The sequence below is a fragment of the Triturus cristatus genome, chromosome 5_1, assembly GCF_964204655.1.
Source record: "Triturus cristatus chromosome 5_1, aTriCri1.1, whole genome shotgun sequence".
Classification (NCBI taxonomy): Eukaryota; Metazoa; Chordata; class Amphibia; order Caudata; family Salamandridae; genus Triturus; species Triturus cristatus.
Window position 1 is genome coordinate 511,415,800 of NC_140587.1, and position 19,930 is coordinate 511,435,729.

Consider the following 19,930-nt stretch of genomic DNA (forward strand, 5'->3'; position numbering starts at 1 on the left):
GGAGTGGACAAGACGGTTGCTGGTGGAACTATATTGCACAATCACAATGAGACATTTTCTGCAGCCAAAACCTTGTACAGAGTGAGGTGGCTGTTTATCATGTGTTGTGTTCAAGTGCGGGTCATTAGGATTTCAACTGAGTAGAGACTATGACAATGAGGGGATGTCCCATGACAATACCTCTACTCTGCTATATGCTCAAACTAAAAACAACAACTGCTTTAAGGCAACCAGGAAGCGCGATGGCCACTCGGTCCAGAGTAGCTAAAAAATATTCTACAAAAAAGAAGGGTACGAAGTTCCTTGGCGGTATATTACCCACCCAAAAAAATAATAATAAATGTTCTACAGGTAGTAAGGAGGTCCCTCACTCCCACGGCACCCATATGGCGAGGAGCAGAAGATCTCCGAAAAAGAGCCCCTTCAAGGGTGCCCGTTGAGCATTGCAGCGCCGGCCTGAAGAGGAGCAGGCCCACATGATGAAGCATGACATCTAGCTTGCCCTAGTTCCGACAGGAGGAATCCCCCACCTCCTTACACACATTTATTATTATTTTTTTGGGTGGGTAATATACCGCCAAGGAACTTCGTACCCTTCTTTTTTGTAGTCTGAGCGCAGGGCACTTACGTTGGACCTACACAATCCCTATTCGTCCCTCCTTTTGTTTGATAGCTAAAAAATATGCCACTGACATAGATGCACTTTCTCGTGCATCTGTATCAACACAGACAGTGCATTTTCGTCACATATGTGGAAATTGAAGTGAATTCCTTGTTGTAGTATGGCATTACTGAAGCTGGTGTGCTAAAAAGTACATTTTTGAGCTTTAGGAAGGCATCCATACATTATTAATCAAATGGTACCAGGTCATTGATGTGGTTATGTGTGAGCGTCTATAGGGGCTTCGCCAAAAGGGAAAAGACAGAAATCCACTGGTGACAGTAGCCCACCATCCCTAAAAACATTGTCGACTCTCTCTGTGTGGAAGTGCATTTCATTTTCAAGACTTTGAAGATGAGCTCATGCAACACTTTCCTTCTTTTCCGATTTGGTGCTCTAGGTAACGGACTTCCTTTTAACAGTGCTGCAGTTTCTTGGGGGGAGACCTTTTGCCTTTACTCAGCAAGGTTTATAAGCAGAACAATTGTGTCCTGTTTGCAGGCTTCTGTAGTTAAATATGACACGAACAGATCATCTATGCACTAGACTAATGCCGAACTGCAAGGCAACTGTAGGGTCTCTAGGTTTTTCTTTAATATCGGACAAAAGTATGCAATGCTTTCTGTGTACCCCTGAGGAGGTTGACACCACAAGAGAGTCTTATCTTGGAACCTGAACGCAAAAAGGTAATGATTGTCCTTGTGTACAGGGATGGAAAAGAATGCTTGACACAGATCAATGACATTAAAATACTCAGCCTCTGGGAGAATTTGGAAGAGAATTATGACCGGGTTCGGTACCACTCATGGATTGACAATTTTGTTGATTTTTCTCAGGTCCTGAGCTATCCTCCATTTTATGTTTGATTTCCGAATAAAGCCATGATTGGAGAGTTACATGGAATTCCAATCAATACTTTCAGAATGCCCTGTTCTAACATGCTTTCGTTGAATGGTGTTATGCTAGCTATTGCTTCTGGTGAGAGCTTGTACATGGGTGTCAGTAGGAAGACTATGGGGCAGATTTACAAGTTCTGGCGCATCTCTGCAAATCAGCAGGTATGCGCCAGAAAAGATGCGACACACAATTATCTTCTTACACCACCACAAATGCGTCGCATTTACAATGCAGAGCACCATGGCGTAAGGATAGGGTGATGCGTGTCGCATCCTGTGGCGTAAGGGAGGCGCATTGCTGGAGTTGTGTCGCAAACACGATGCAGCACCAGCAATGCACAGAGGCGCCCATACCTAACATGGTGTGCCACTCCTTACGCCTGCCTCAAGCAGCCGTAAGGATTTGTCGCAGCGGCCTCGGGAAAGTGACTCCGAGAAATCTTTTAGATTTCACTTCGTCGTATTTACGAGGCATTCCTGCGACAGAACGCCCACCCTAAAAGTGGCGCATGGGGTTTGTAAATCTGCCCCTGAGTTTTGCCTCAAGGTAACTGTAGAGGGACGGTCAAAAATAAAGCTTGTCCAGTTTATGTATGATGGCTTTCATAAGTGGTGAATAAATATATGGATGTGACCAGGTTTTAAAAGCAAGATTTTGTAGTGGGTGCTACCATATGGATAGTAACACAAGCTAACGGGTCTCCTTTTCTCTTTCCTTACAGGTCCTGGTTGATTGCCACCAGCGCCCATCATGAAATATGAGAGTATTCAGGTAAATGATTTGATAAAGGTTGTAATGAATAATAAGACGCTATGCAGTGAGTCATGTGCTTCTTAGTCTGATTCCCTTGCCATGCAGGGGCGTAGGAAGGGGGGTGGGGTGGGTGCCGGCCGTCTTAGGTGTCATCACTGGGGGGGTGACAAAATGGCAAAAATATGGGTTTTGAAACACATATTTTTGCCATTTTGTCAAGCCGGGGGTGACAAGAAATTTTCCGCACCAGGTACCACCTGACCTTGCTACACCACTGTTGCCGTGATTAGGGTTTACCACTCCTGGGTGTTCCCGTCACCATCACCAGTGTCCTAGGTGCATATGCAAGTAACTCCCTTGTCTTTGGGTGCCTTGGAGATGCTGCATAAAAACTGTTAATCCATGTTCTTCCTCCCCTTTTCCTTAGTACTGGTATTAGAGACCTTGGAGCACCCCCTTCTCACTGCCCATGTCCTTGTTTTCCCTCTAGTAGTCCTTGGCATTCTTTTTGGGCTACATACCAATCATAAAGCTTACAAGGGGTATCCTTTCTCCCACCTCCAACGTGCTTCCTGATCCTCTTTGAGTGTCAGTGGCTGCCCCCTCTCCATTCACTCACTACTGTAGCCACAACTCTCTAGAGTGGGCTGTCTCCTCATGGGCTGTTGGCGTCCACGACTCCTCAGACCACCTCTCGTTGCCTTCCTCTTACATAGTGTGCTCATCTCGTCCCACTTATCCTGTGTCTTGGAACCTTCCTCCGGTCAGGTCCCTATGCAGTCTTCCGGATTTCCCTCGGTCTCGGCATGTCCTCCGTTGGCGTCTCTCCCAGCCTCGATGGCCGCATTCTCCCGGATCTCTGAGAGAGTCTCCCTCATTTCCATCTCCCTTTTCCCAGCTGTGCCTCCTCCCCCTAGTGCCTGAATGAGGTAGCCATTCCTTTGTTTCAGCCACTCTTCATTACGCCGGATCATCACCTTCCCATTCGTAACCTAGTGTTTATTTTTTTTAGATGCCGCCAATGTTAGTCAGCGTTTGTCAGCATTCTCAGTGCTGTTTATCAACCCCTTATCAGGTAAGTGGGTTGGGCTGGTTGGTGGTTTCTTACATCACTCCTCCCTTACTTTCTTCCTTGGCAGAAATTTTTCTTGGGTATACTGGGAGAGGAAATCTATTTTTATTTTTTTAGAGAGACAATAGTTTATTAGTCAGTTAAAACCATAAACATGATCATACAATTCAAAAGGTGTAAAAATGTATACAAGAAAGACTAAAAGAATGTGTCATACATCTATTTCAGCCATTGGGCATCTAGTCCCTCACTTCCTTTAACTTTCCTTCCTAAATATATAAGTAGAGATGATAAATACAGATATTAAATGGACAAAAGGGGCTGATTAGGGACTGATTTTTTCCCTAATGTGTAAAGTGCAAAATTGCCATACGGGCGGCTGGAGTTCACATAAGTACATCGCTATAGATAATGAAAGTGCTTATATGCAGGACTGAGGCGGATAGATATACGGTGTTAGATAGGCCATGGTTTTCCTCCCTGTAAAAGTGCAGGTGTGCAAAACTACGCGTTCAGATAACTATAACTCGCGCGACCGCAATCCACTGCTGATGACGTCACATATTACATCACTCATGACATGGTCATTGACATCACTCATGACATCACTGATGACATCTTAAATGACATCACTGATGACATCATACTTGTGATAGAGTGGCGGTCGCGCGAGTTATAGTTATCTGAACTAACTATAACGGGGGAATTTCAATGGTTTTTTACGAGTGAAATGTCCAGCTAACTATAACATGTGTGAAACCTATGGTTTTTAAAGTGAATTTGCAAGGTTTTTTCAATGCTAATTGCTAACTATAACGTGTGTGAAACCTATGTTATAGTTAGGACCTATTTTCCATAGGAAATCCGCAACATTCTATTCCCAATAAGTCTGGCGCCGGTTGACGAATCCTCGCAAAATTTTCCAAACTTGTGGCCAGCTCCGCTCCGCTCCTACCCTGAAAGTTTTCCGGTGATCTGTCAAGCGGGGGCCGAGAAAAAAGGGGGGTCCCAAAACGCGTTTTCCCCATGCAATTTCCCATAGGATCTGTTGTCGCAGCTACAGCCCAAACCGCTGAACGGAATGACACCAAATTTGGCAAAGAGGTAGTCCTCAGTTCGGACTCGTGCCTTTTGCATATATGGTGTGAATCTGTTCAGTAGTTCCTGAGAAAAGTAGGGTAAAAAAGTTAGTGATATCTATGGCCGCGGAGGATCCGCGGACCGTACCCGCACCGTAAGCGCACCCTCCACCAACCGAGCACGCACCCTCCCGATCGTGCGCTGAATGCTTATTGGCTGTCGAGTGACTCTCTACATTCGAAACCAGGAACTGTTGGCGGCCATTTTCTGCCTCGGTAGAAGTGAGGCTGAAGAAGCAAGGGGAAAAAGTGTGTAAAACATATAAAGGGGGCAGAGTGGAAATACTCTGACCCTCTAGAGGTGCTTAGGGGGTCCCAGAAGGACCCTCTGGGGCCCCCTTTTTTTTAAAAAAAAAAAAACGGCGAAATGCGCGCATGGTGCGCGCATCCTATCGCGTTGGATGCACGGATCCTCTCGCGGTGGGTTCGCGGATCCAAGGGAAAAACAAATGAAATTGTTGGGAGATAAAGATTAACCTTAAGTGTTTTGTTCTTGAGTGGCTCTAAAAAGAGCCGTTGTGTTCATTGAGAGTTTTTGGTACTTATAAGTAAGTACCTATACAGAGTCTAAAGTTGTTGAGGAAGACTCTGTTTCCTTCATCAGTAAAGTGTACTCCATCTCTCCTATACATCTCTTGCATACGAAAGCGCAGATTTTTATTGTAAATGGACCCCATTCTATAGTCTCGGAGAAAAGCAGAAACAGATTTATTCACATGTTTCCTAGCTTTCTCAATCTGTGGACAAAAATGATCGGACCAGTTCCATTTCTGCCTTTGGCATATGTTAGAGTACACAAAGGCAGTTTTAGGGAAAAGTGAAATCAGTTCTGCAAAGGTGTCCTTCATAAGCATTTCCAGACCTACCCCAGTCAAAGTGCCTAAGTCATTGCCACCACAGTGCACTATTATGAGGTCAGGGTGTTGGATTTGCATGAAGGATTTCACCAATGGCATCAATTGGTGCCACTTTAACCCTCTCTGTCCAATCCATTTAATGTCTACATTTGGCAAACCTGGGTCTTTGTGAATGCCTTGGTTTTCTGCATACCTTTTGGCTCCAAAAAATGTAGCTGTGTCCCACAATCCACACTGTAAGCATCTTGTAAGGAGGTCTGGATGCACTCAGATGGTCTCTCTAAATGAAATGGCAGTTTGGAAAGTAAGATGTTTCTAAAATGGTGGCTAAGATGCAATTTTGAAAAAAGACAAGAAATCATTGGTGGTTTGACAACGTTCTACACTGAAAGGTAGGGTGCATATTTCTGTTTTTTAAACGCATGATTCTTATTGGTTAACAAAAACTGATTGTAAGGAACATTATATATGATAAGCTGATATGTTGAGAAGTCAAGCACACTTGCTGTTTTGATTAGCAACATTGTGTGTGCTGAACTTGTGACCTGTGTCCTCAGTACAGTGTTCCATGACCTGTTTCTATGGTAACGGGCAGAAGGCAGATTGGGGGAAGAGTTGAAGTTTATGTCATTTGGAAAGGGTTGAAATGTTTAACCAATAGAAATGTGTGTTTGCTTTTGAATTTATGTGGGAAGGAATGTGATTTGATGTTTACAAGTATATGTGTGGAAAAAGAGAGGGAAACTTTGCCATTCTTTGGTTCTGCTGACAGGTGCACAGTGCAGAGATTCTGTATAAGAAAATCTGGTGTGTGACTGATATCTGGTGTGTGACTGATATACTTCTTAATCTACAAAACATCTTGAAAGGTGAGTTATTTAATTGTGAGTATGTATGTAGACTATTTTGATTTGAATCAGACTAATGTATTTCTTCTGCTAAAGTGTAGGGAGTTCTTTTTTTCTCTACAATCTTATTGACAGTGTGTGTGCATGTAGAAACCATTCTGTGATAAGCATTTGTGTTTTTCATGTGTTTGCAGACAGATAACTGTGCTGTTTTTATATTTTGGTAGAATTAGAAACCAGACATTGTTTATGAATTTGTGAAAGGAGTTATGTTATGTTTCTATACTAAAATGTAGTACTTCTTCTAGATGAAGAAATGTGTTTTGGTATAGTGCAAGGGATAGTGTTGTTTGTCTAGAATCACACAGAGAGCCTGTGTGCATTTGGGAACCACTGTGAGAGAAGCATTTAGTAATATCTTGTATTTGCTGACAGATAACTCTTTTAAAACCTGTGATATTATTAAGTTTTAGCAGCATTAGAAGCCAGACTTTGCTTATGCGTTGATTAAATGAGTCAGGCATTGACACTAAAGTGCAGTTGTGAAATATGTAGATTGTGTGCAGTTCCCTTACCTCTTCCACTGTAGTGAATGAGTTTTGGTAAACTCCTAGGGATAGTGGTGCTTGTCTAGAATCACACTGTGAGTCTGTGTACATTTGGGAACCACTGTGAGAGAAGCGTTTGGTAACATCGTATATTTGCTGACAGATAACTGTTTTAAAACATGTCATGTTGTGAAGTTTTAGTAGCATTAGAAGACAGTTATGGCTTATGCTTTCATTAAATGAGTTAGGTATTGACAGTAAAGTGTAGTCGTGAAATATGTAGATTGTGTGCAGTTCCTTTACCACTTCCAGTGTAGTGAATGAGTTTTGGTAAACTCCTAGGGATAGTGGTGCTTGTCTAGAATCACACTGTGAGTCTGTGTGCATTTGGGAACCACTGTCAGAGAAGTGTTTGGTAACATCGTGTATTTGCTGACAGATAACTGTTTTAAAACCTGTCATGTTGTGAAGTTTTAGTAGCATTAGAAGACAGTTATGGCTTATGCTTTCATTAAATGAGTCAGGCATTGACACTAAAGTGCAGTCGTGAAATATGTAGATTGTGTGCAGTTCCCTTACCTCTTCCACTGTAGTGAATGAGTTTTGGTATATTCCTAGGGATAGTGGTGCTGGTCTAGAATCCCACTGTGAGTCTGTGTGCATTTGGGAACCACTGTGAGAGAAGCGTTTGGTAACATCGTGTATTTGCTGACAGATAACTGTTTTAAAACCTGTCATGTTGTCAAGTTTTAGTAGCATCAGAAGCCAGTCTTTGCTTATGCGTTGATTAAATGAGTCAGGCATTGACACTAAAGTGCAGTCGTGCAACATGTAGATTGTGTGCAGTTCCCTTACCTCTTCAACTGTAGTGAATGAGTTTTGGTAAACTCCTAGGGATAGTGGTGCGTGTCTAGAATCACACTGTGAGTCTGTGTACATTTGGGAACCACTGTGAGAGAAGCGTTTGGTAACATCGTGTATTTGCTGACAAATAACTGTTTTAAAACATGTCATGTTGTGAAGTTTTAGTAGCATTAGAAGACAGTTATGGCTTATGCTTTCATTAAATGAGTCAGGCATTGACACTAAAGTGCAGTCGTGAAATATGTAGATTGTGTGCAGTTCCTTTACCTCTTCCACTGTAGTGAATGAGTTTTGGTAAACTCCTAGGGATAGTGGTGCGTGTCTAGAATCACACTGTGAGTCTGTGTACATTTGGGAACCACTGTGAGAGAAGCGTTTGGTAACATCGTGTATTTGCTGACAAATAACTGTTTTAAAACATGTCATGTTGTGAAGTTTTAGTAGCATTAGAAGACAGTTATGGCTTATGCTTTCATTAAATGAGTCAGGCATTGACACTAAAGTGCAGTCGTGAAATATGTAGATTGTGTGCAGTTCCCTTACCTCTTCCACTGTAGTGAATGAGTTTTGGTATATTCCTAGGGATAGTGGTGCTTGTTTAGAATCACACTGTGAGTCTGTGTGCATTTGGGAACCACTGTGAGAGAAGAGTTTGGTAACATCGTGTATTTGCTGACAGATAACTGTTTTAAAACCTGTCATGTTGTCAAGTTTTAGTAGCATTAGAATCCAGTCTTTGCTTATGCGTTGATTAAATGAGTCAGGCATTGACACTAAAGTGCAGTCGTGAAATATGTAGATTGTGTGCAGTTCCCTTACCTCTTCCACTGTAGTGAATGATTTTTGGTAAACTCCTAGGGATAGTGGTGCTTGTCTAGAATCACACTGTGAGTCTGTGTGCATTTGGGAACCACTGTGAGAGAAGCGTTTGGTAACATCGTGTATTTGCTGACAAATAACTGTTTTAAAACATGTCATGTTGTCAAGTTTTAGTAGCATTAGAAGCCAGTCTTTGCTTATGCGTTGATTAAATGAGTCAGGTATTGACACTAAAGTGCAGTCGAGAAATATGTAGATTGTGTGCAGTTCCCTTACCAATTCCACTGTAGTGAATGAGGTTTGGAAAACTCCTAGGGATAGTGGTTGTTGTGTAGAATCACACTGTGAGTTTGTGTGCATTTGGGAACCACTGTGAGATAAGCATTTGGTAAGATTGTGTATTTGGTGGCAGATAAGTGTTTTAAAACCTGTCATGTTGTCAAGTTTTAGTAGCATTAGAAGCCAGTGTTTGCTTATGCATTGATAAAATGAGTCATGCTTTGACACTAAAGTGCAGTACCATGTAGTATTGTCTTCACTGCACCAGAACTGAAAATTAAATGTTTTTACCCAGGCACTGTCCTAGAAGTAGTCTGATGATTTAGTCAGTTTCTAAGTAGTTATGTTGTGAACCATTCATTACCAAATAGACTGCTTCAAATGTCTATGCAGTATGCATGTAGTTCTCTAACCACCTATACAGTTGTTTTTTACACCTTTAATTCCCTAGTCAGTATCCATACACTTCCAGGAAACACCCTGTCACTCCCTTTGCAGTCTTCTAGTGACCCATTCAGCACCATGTAGTAATCCATTCACTGTGCCAAAACCCAAACACTTATAAATTCACCAAGACACTCTCTTTCCAGTACTCTAATGATTCAGTCACTGTCTAAGTATTCATGCACTGAGCCAGGCCTTAGCACATGGACTGCTTCAAACCCCTATGCACTATGCATGCAGTTTTCTAACCACCTAGAGACTTGTCTTTTACACTTTCAATTCCCTAGTCAGTATCCATATAGTCCAGCAAACATCCTGTCACTCCCTTTGCACTCTTCTAGTGACCCATTCAGTACCAAGTACTAATCCATTCCCTGTGCGAAAAGCCTACCACTTATAAATTCATCCAGGCAGTCTCCTTGCGGTAGTCTAATAATTCAGTCAGTACTCAAGTACTCATGCAGTGAGCTAGGCCTTAGCACATGGACTGCTTTAAATGCCTATCCAGTATGCATTCAGTTCTCTTATCAGCTACACAGTTGTCTTTCGCACCTTCAATTCCCCATTTAGTATTCATACACTTCTAGGAAACACCCTGTTACTCACCCAGTGTGTCTCGTTTTAGTACTGTAATCATTCAGTCAGTCAGCATGTAGTCTTTTAGGGCCTCATGTAGGTAGCCAAATACCGGTCGGTAACGGCCGATTTTCGGTAAATATGCCGTTACCGACCGGTATTCAGACAAGTGAGATGTAGGAGTCCAAAAACCACTTTTCGGTAAATATGAGGCGGTAAATACCGATTCATATTTACCGAATTCCAAAATACCGAATCAGATTTACCGAATACATAATTAACGAATCGGTAAATATGAAGTGGTAAATATGAAGTGGTAAAAATTAAAATGACATGTAGGAGCACTCGGTAATTAAGAAATCCAAGAAAATCGGTAAATAAGAGTCGGTAATTAACACGGATTGAAAGCAGGTGGTAACCATCAACAGTGCAGATAAGCAATCCCAAAATGCAACAGCGTGGACAACATGGCCGCTATGTACGTCATTGCAAGGCGCCTACGTCTACAGGCAGCAGGACTGAGGGTTTGGCGACGGGAGGAACGCATCTACAGACAGCGCATCACACTATTCCAGCTGACTGATGCAGAGATACATGAGAGGTACAGGCTACACCCCGAAACCATCATGGACTTAATCAGGGACCTTCACCCACTCCTGGACCAGCCAATAAGAAGGGCGCACGCCATACCCCCACATGTGCAGGTGCTCTGCAGCCTACATCTGCTGGCATCCGGCAGTTATCAGGTGGTGATAGCTGCGGTGGGTGGGGTAACCCAGAGTTGCCTGTCACGTTTCTTCAGGAAGTTCCTGGATGCCATGATGCAGAGAATGCACCACTACATAAGCTTCCCAAACACACAGGCTGCACTGCAGAAAACAAAAACAGACTTTTATCACATGGCACAGTTCCCCCATGTCATCGGCTGTATTGATGGTACACACATCCCAATCTGTCCACCAGCTGACACAGAGCACATCTACAGGAACAGGAAGTCCACCCACTCCATCAATGTGCAGGTGATCTGTGATGCAGGGAACATCATCACAGATATTGTTGCAAAGTTTCCTGGGAGCACCCACGACTCTTACATCTTCCAGAATAGTGGGATCTACACACGACTGAGTGCCGGAGAATTCGGAGAGGGATACCTGCTAGGTAAGTAACAGTGACGCCCCTTGAAACCTGCAAATCATAGTGTATAGAGGCATGTTACTGATGGTTCCCTTTTACTCATCTAGGCGACAGTGCATATGCATGCCGGTCATTCATCCTCACTCCCTACCTACACCCAGCAACCCAGAGTGAGAGACGATACAACGTGGCACACAAAACAACACGCAATGTGGTGGAGCGCACGTTTGGACTACTGAAGAGCAGGTTCCGCTGCCTGCACAAGAGCGGAGGCGCACGCCAGTACAAACCCATCACCTGCTGCAAGATTATTGCCACTTGTGCAATGCTGCACAACCTTGCCACGAAAAAAGGTACAGATGTGGAACTAACATATTTTGAGGACAACGAGGATGAGTCAGGCCAGCCAGAGGGCAACGCAGCTAGAGTGCCAACTGCAATCGATGGGAGAGAGAGACGGGCAGAGATCACATGCAACTATTTCTGAGTAAGTGAGGGGACACAGCAAGTTGTGAGAAGTCATGACGTAGTTTTAATGTGGCACCACGCCATGAACACATGAACAAGCCAATCTGGCAATATCCCATCTATACAAGGAGTAAGTCCAGGGTTACGTCACCCAATGGGAAGTGGCTAAGCAGGGCTACATCAATGTTTGCGCATACGCGCTGCAGTGGTGGATTGCACGGCCTGTGCATCCTCACTAGAGCCAACCCCAAGCCGCCTGCTGCTCCTGCGTGCTTCTGGGACGGGGGGTGTGATGCTGCTCCTGCTGCTGGTGTCGATGCTCTCCGCAGCATCCCCTGCAGCAGTTGTCGACGCCTGACTAGTCAATAGCACCCCTAGTGCACTTGTCACCTGCACCATCCCCCGAGACAGGTCGCTGCAGCACTGTGTTAGGCCCTCCTGCATCGTCACAGAGCGCCGGCACAGTAGAGAAGTCGCAGTTGCCAGACGGTTGAGTGCCCTGCTGGTAGTGTCCCTTCTCTGGCGTTCCCGGCGCCGTGCTTCGATGTCAGCATCTAATTTGCTGCACAACTGCTGGATTGACTGGGACATGTCCCGAATGCCCGCAGCCATGCCGCTAATGTTATTGTCCATGTTGACTAATGTTGTTGTCATCACCCGCATGTGCCTCTGGACTGACATGACTGCCTTTGATTGCAGGCGCTGTTGTTTCAACATTTGGCCCTCGAGACCCAAGAAGACACCATGGCCGTCAATGGGTGCTGGTGGACTCTGGACACGCGACCTGCGGCGCCCTCTTGCTCCCGTCTGTGCTGCCTGTGAGGTGTGGGGCACAGTGGCATGGCTCCCTTCCTGGGGCCTGGTGCGGTCTTCTGGGCCCATGCTGTCGTCTGACGAGGTGTCTAAGGCTCGTAGCCTGGCTGCTGGACGCCTCCTCATTCTCACACCTGCAAGCGGAGATGTGGCCGGTGATTCGAACATGAGTGGCGATGCTGGCTCTGGTTGAGGTGATGCTGGCTCTCGGTGAGGTGATGCTGGCTCTGGGTGCGGCGAGGCTGGCTGTGTTGGTGGTGCGGCTGCCAGTGGGCCTGCTCCCTGGTCTGAACTTGTGCTGGCTAGAGGTGATATTTGTGGCCGGTGTGCCGTCTCTCCTGCAGCATGCCCTGTCCTGCATGATGTCACATCTGTGGACAGAAATACAACATTGGCTCAGTGTCCCCGAAGGGCTGCATTGCAAGCGTCACAATAAATCATTTCACATTCCAAAATGTCCTCTGTCTCCTTGTGCCTCGAGTGCGTGACATGCCTTGTTGCCCTGTAACATTTACGTCATGGTTAGTGTTACCCTGACTACATCTCCCGGAATGCATTGCCTGTCTGCACTGACACGTGTGGACTGCAGTGTGATTCTCGTTTCACAATGGGGGATGTGGGATAGGGGTAGGGGGGGCTACATTGCTGTGCTTTCGTCTTACCTTGGTGTGTTGCGGCTCTGGCAGAGCTGTCGGCGTCCCCAAGACCCACGACGCTCTCTTGCTCGATTGTGGCCGCCACCAGCTCCTCCAGGTCGGTGAGGGCAGGTGCCCTGTTGGTTCCACCTCCGGTCTGGCTGGCCTCCTTCTGGATGTCGCCCATCTTCCTCTTGGTTACAATCCTCAGGTCATACCAGCGCTTTTTGAGGACCTCAATGTCCCTGTGGGTCACTCCCACAGCATTGACCTGCGCCTGGATGGCCAGCCATATGTTGCGCCTTTCAGCCTCAGGCACTTGCAGGGATTGCCTACCAAACAGCTTCTGGTGCTGCTTCACCACCTCCTCCACCAGCACCTGGAGTTCCTTGGGGCTAAATTTCAGCTTCCTCCTCCTTTCCCCTCCGTCTCTCTGTGTTCTCTGGCTGGACATGCTGTTCGTTTTCCCGCTCGCACAGGCAACGGCTCCCTGCCTCTCCTCTGCACTCAAAGCCTCTCCAGGGTCGGCTAATTATGTACACCTGCCTGGGTGTGGCCACTTCCTGGTTGGGTGGGCTGTCGTTGCACAGGATTAGCTGTTTCGTCAAGTCATGTGATTTTATTTACCGAATCCGTACATACCGATTCGGTATTTTCCGATTCGGTAAATACCACCTCGGTATTTTCCGATTCGGTAAATACCACCTCGGTATTTTCCGATTCGGTAAATACCACCTCGGTATTTACCGATTCGGTGAATTCCGATTCGTGATTACCGAATGTTACCGAATCGGTAACTTTTACCGAATTTTTACCTACATATAACTTACCGATTCTAATTTACCGATTCGGTACGGCTCGGTATTTAAGAACCGGTAAAATTTATTTACCTACATGTGGCCCTAAGTGAGGTAGGCTTTAGGGCATGAACTGCTTCAAAGTAGTATGCACTATGTATGTAGTGTTTTAATCATCGTCACACTTGTGGTTCAGGGCTATAGTTTCTTAGTCAGTTTTGATATAAAATGTGTTTGTACAGTAATGGAATACTGTAAATTTTAAAGTTATTAATATACATTTATTTGTGATTCTTTTTTGCAGATACTGTTTTCAACGTTAAAATCGAGAAATTATGCCAGAAAAAAAAAGAAAAAGAAAAGAAGAGAGACAGGAGGATTATTTGAAGAAACATCAACCACAAGTATTGAATGTGCAAGATAATGTGGCTAAAAGGAAAAAATCTTCTGGTAAGATCGCAAAGCAATTTATTAAAAATGTTTGTAGGAGCAAACAGAATGTAGAGAATGCTGAAACTTCAGAGATTTTTTTAAGTAAGAAAAAAATCAAATTAGGAGGAAATGTAAAAAAGAAAATGTTCAGTCAAAAGAGATAAAGTATGGTAAACGAAGACAAAATCAGTATAAGGAATTACGCAAAAAAATATTTTACAAGAGAGTAGTGCATAATTTGCTGAAAGATGTGAAGAAATATAAAAAGAGAACTTTATTTTATAAAAAGAAGAAGCATATTGAAAGCATTGTGGAAAAGGCTTTTGAAGTAAAAAGAAAACTGTTTATTTTACTGTTAAACAGAATTCGATCACTAGATAAACCAATATATGTAATGAAGGCCAAAAGTAGGAGGAAAAGAGTTATTAATAAAAAAAAATTGTGATTTTTTGGGGAGAATAGAAACACAGTTCTAGTTCAGAGCCTTTTTTTAATGAAGAGAGTTATTCACTAAGTGAAAAATTATTGTATGCAGTTGACACCAGTGGTAGAGGTTATGAAGTTAGTGATGGTTGTCCAATGGAGAAAGAGAAAATGGTTGAAAGAAATGCAGAAGAAGTGATAGATGATGAAGTTTTAGGGAGACGTGCTAAAAACCCTGTGTACACTTGGGATTGCAGTAGTGTTTGCAGTGTACGACAGGAATCTATTGAAAAATGATGTCGTTTTTTACGAGTCTATACTAAAAAAAGTGTAAAACAAAAGATTAAGCTGTTGCAAGGACTAGACCCTTGCAGAGTGAGAAAACATACTGGTTTGCAAGGTCATTCTCTGGCTTGTCTTTCTAGGAAAGTTTATGAAAGTGTTTTTCACCATTTCAGAATGCTGGCAGTACATCATACTCAAATGCGGAAGTTAGTGAGAAGGTTGTCTTATGCAAAAAGTCCAGCACTAAAGTTAAGTGAGTTGAACAGTGCTCTTTTGCGTGGGTCAGTATCAGATGTGAAGCAGGTCTGTGAGGATATTGAGTTTTGTTACTTTGGGCCTCAGCAAGAGAGTGAAGAAACTGACACATTAGTAGAACAAAATGTTGAAGACAATGTACAACCCGTAATTACAGAAAAATATGAAGATGAAATCACAAAGTTTAAGGTAATTTCAGGTGAAACACCAAATGTTTCTTGTATTTGTTGTCGGCGAAGTCACTATAAAAATCAGACTAGGGGTGTCAATCTGTATTTAAAAAGTGAAATAGAAGATAATGATAAGTGGATGGAATTTGCAACTTATTTGTTGGTAGAGGATTGTTTTGATTTGGGATGTGAGCAGCGTATTTGCAAATATTGTTATAATAAATTAGATGAGAATAAAATGCCTGCTATAGCTGTTCATAATAATCTAGAGTTGGTTGCTATTCCTCCAGAGCTGATAGATTTAAATACGTATGAGTCTATTCTGATACAATGTGTTCACCCGTTTCAGGCTATTGTTCGTATGGAGCCCAAAACAAGTAAATTACCTCCATCAGAGTTGCAAAGAGGATTGAAAGGAAGAGTTGTGTATTTACCATTAGATTTAAGGAAACATTTTGAAACTATTGTTGATCATGCAGAAAATGAGCCACTAGTCATTCTAGTTAATGGTGTTCCTACTAAGAATAAGAAAATCTGGCAAGAGTTAGTGTATGTTAGAAAAGTGCAAAAGGCATCATTGTATCTGTTAAAAAATAATGAGTACTATAGAAATGTGTTTGTTGGAGAAGAAGAAATAGATTTAGCAGAAGATAGTGAAACATTAAGTGGACAAATTGAAAAAGTGGACATGTCCAGATGTGAAGAGATCTATGAACATTACAGTGTACATCCACTTCATTCCAAAGAGGTGATGGGGAATACAATTGAGTTGTTTCAAATGAAAAAAGCAACTGGAAGTCCCATGAGTGTATGGGAAGAGAGCTTGGAAGCTCGTCGTTTCCCGCAGTTGTTTCCAACAGGAAAAGGTGGACGATATGATGAACGTCCTGTGCAGATTCCTGCATCTGAATATCGGACAACAAGGTTATATGCAGAAGATCCAAGATTTCGACAATGTATCCCTTATATGTTTCATCTTCTGTTTGAAAGTGACTTGTCTGGACTTTCATATGCAGTAAATCACATTTTAAAAACTGGAATGCATCTTCAAAATGTAACTGCAAAGGATTTTATGGATAAAGTGCATCAGAGAGATGATCATTTAGAATCTCAGTTGATTAATCTGATGGCATGTCAGCGTGGGACTAATGAATATTGGTACCGTCGACATGGAGAACTGAAATGCATGCTACGGAACTTGGGAACTCCTACATGGTTTGTTACACTAAGCTGTGCTAAGTATGCTTGGGATGATTTACTTGAATTTCTTCGAGAGGCAAATTCCAATATAAAAAATATTGAATACAAAACACCTGGAGAATTGTGCTCTTTGGATCCTGTCAATGTATGCAGATATTTCAATCATAGATTTTAAGCTATGATGTCTTTCATCTGCAATAAAAAGAATCCTCCTCTTGGAGAAGTTGTGGGTTTTTTTTTGGAGAAAGGAGTATCAAGCAAGAGGTGCTCCTCACATACATATGTTGTTATGGGTCATGGACGCCCCCAAATTTGGAACAGATTCAGATGAAACTGTTTTGTCTTTCATTGAAAATTATGCTACATGTGCTCTTCCAAATAGTAGAGAAGAGAAAAACTTAAAACAACAAGTCTTACGATTTCAAAGCCATAAGGGTGGAAAATACTGTTGACGAAAGTACAAGTCAAAGGATAAGTTCTATATCAAATGTCGTTTTGGGGGGAGGAGCCTAGCGCGCAACCAAGATGGCCACGTAGGCACAGGGCTCCCGAGGGCCTCCACAACCTCCCACGTCTATCCTGAATATATCCTGATTCTATCGACGGGCTTCTAAAGGCGAACCTATGCAGAGGTGATACCTGTTGTGCAAATTCAAATCGGACTTCAGGAACCGGGATAGCATCGATTTCAAGTCGGCGGCCTACTCCTGACCTTGCCCCGGATTCGAGTTGGCATGGTGCCCGGGCAGAAAGTGAACAACAACGGCCTGCAGGACCCGGGCCGGTGCGCACCCCCTACTTTCACTTTCGTTTTCGGGTCTCCTCGCTGAAACTGACGGAGGGACCCTGGATTGTCAGCGTACATTGATAGTGGGAAGATCGGGTATCCTGCCTGGATCTTGGACCCTAGTCTGGACCACCTTTTGTGATTGCCGAGGCTCCCTAGATCGGCTCTCCGAGGATTGCTAATCGTTTTGGTGGACGACAACCTTGGCGACCATCAGACAATGGCGGCTAGATTGGACGGAGACAAGCAAAAATCCAAGACGGCTAGGCGGGGAGCTCATACCCAAGCTAATAACATGGACCGCTATACCCAGCCAAAAGGATCCCCTAGTGGCCTGCATAAGTCACCGGAGAGATCCAAGGATGGCCCGGGATCGTCTACGGAGTTAACATTGCAGGACGTCATGGGCGCCATCGATGAGATGAAAGCAGCAGTCGGCCAGCAATTCGACACCTTGGCCCATAAATTGGACACGGTTTTGATCGATGTTAAACTTGTCAGAGCGGACCTTTCACAAACGAATGAAAAGGTCAAATCCTTGGGTCTGACAACGTCGAGTCTGACAACGGACGTGTGTGACCTGCAAACCGAGGTTCGTAATCTGCGGACGTCCAATGATTTGTCTGTCCGTCGACTGGAGGATTTTGAAAGTAGGGCTCGGCGGAATAATGTGCGCATAATAGGGGTACCGGAGAAATCGGAGGTCCCTGCGGCTGACCTCTTCGTGGAAGACCTCGTGATCAACCATCTCGCACCCAAGGGATTGAGTAAATTCTTTGCGGTCGAGCGGGCCCATAGAGTTCCGGGTGGTAAGCCAAAACCGGGAGCTCCCCCACTGCCCCTCATTGCCAGAATTTTTCATTTCAGGGACAGAGACGCTATCCTGCAGGCCTCGAGGGTGAGTGGGCCGACGAAGTTTGAGAACACTAACATAAGTTTCTACCCGGACTTTACACAATCGGTCCAAAAGCAGCGACAGGGGTTCATGGGTGTTAAACGGCGACTGAGAGACATGGACCTGAAATATGCGATGCTCTTTCCGGCCAGGTTGCGAGTTGAGTTTGAGGATCGGACACATTTTTTCGATCGGCCGGAGGAGGTTGGAGATTGGCTTGATACCCTGCCCCAGCGACGAAGTCGAGAGGGACCGACCGAGGAGAACGGAGTGGGCCTGGCCGGACAGGAATAGACTTTGGTTCCCGGTGACTGAACATTGTGATGACACTTCCATATTTTGGTTCGATGTTTCTATTCAGTGCCTTATTTTTAAATGCCCGGGGGTTGTGGGGTGCTCAGTGAGGCTCTTTCCTCCTCTGGGGTTTCCTTTTTGTAGATTAGTTAATGCTAGGGCGACAGGCACACTGCAAGTTGGGGGGGCTACACGGGCTCACGCAGGGGTGCAGGGAGGGGGGAGTTGTAACGGTGGGGAGGGGGGGAGTTGTGGACTGTTTGAATGTTCTATAAGGCAACGTAACGCTATACGACTGGTGGTCGGGTTCGTGTTCTCTGGGGGGGGAGTTGTGCGTGGGGTTGGGATGGGGGGTAGGGGATTGAGAGTACTCTCGTGGAATGTGAATGGCTTGGGGGATAGGATTAAACATGGAGTAGTGCTGCAGTTCTTGAAACGCCTGTCGCCAGACATTGTCTTTCTGCAGGAAACGCATCTAATTGGGAATTCTTGCCATGCTATGAATAGGCGGGGATATCGTCTCGTTGTTCATTCTGGTTTCACTTCTGGCTCGCGGGGGGTGGGCATCTTGATTAGAACCACTCTCCCGTTGGAGGTAGACGATGTGATTCATGATGATAGAGGGCGGTATGCTGCACTTGTAGGCCGATGGGAGGGCAGAACCGTCTCGCTCGTTTCTGTTTATGTCCCACCGGGGTTGCAGACCGTAACTTTCGCTGATTTGGGGCAAATGGTCTTGGAGCTCCCGGGGGGGGGGGTTCTGGTGATGGGGGCGATTTTAACTCTGTCGTATCCGGTAGAGCGGATCGTCACCCTCCCAGGGACCTCCCGGGGGCACAGGCCTGGATGAGTGGGTTTATAGATACCCTCAGGCTGATAGATTGCTGGAGACTGATGCACCCGGGGCAGGCGCAATACACTTTCCACTCAGGGGCTCATGGCAGTTTATCGAGACTCGATTATGTCCTTATGCCGGCGGCCCAAGCTGTGATGATTAGGGACGCAAGACATCTGGCCCGGGGTATTTCTGATCATTCCCCACTACTGTTGCACGTTGAGGTCACCCCCGGGGCTGAGGGGAGGGTAGCACCGATTAACCCCTGGTACCTGCGTAATCCTAAAATCCGGGCGGACTTGGTCAAGTCCCTTGAGCGCTATTTCAATGAAAATGTGGGGTCAGTGTCATCTGCTGTCTCATTGTGGGAAGCCTTCAAAACAGTGATCCGTGGGCAAGCACTTTCTCTAATTTCCCACTCCAAGAAAAGCAAGACTGAAGAGGTGGTTCGCCTTGAAAACGAAATAGCCCAGTTGGAGGGGGACCTGGAGTTGGGTGTTACGAATGATAAGTTGCATGTTCTCAGTCTCAAGCAGCTTGACTATAAAGCGTGGGTTACTGATGCTGCCAAAGTGATGAGTAGAGAGCAACAAGGGCGCTTATACGATGTGGGGGATAAGGCTGGAAAATTGATTGCATGGTTGGACAAGAAGGAGAGAGCGAGTCGAGTGGTGCCGGTTATTGAGAGAACGGATGGCGTGCGTGTGACTGACCCTGTGGAAATTGTTGAATGTTTCGCGACTTATTTCC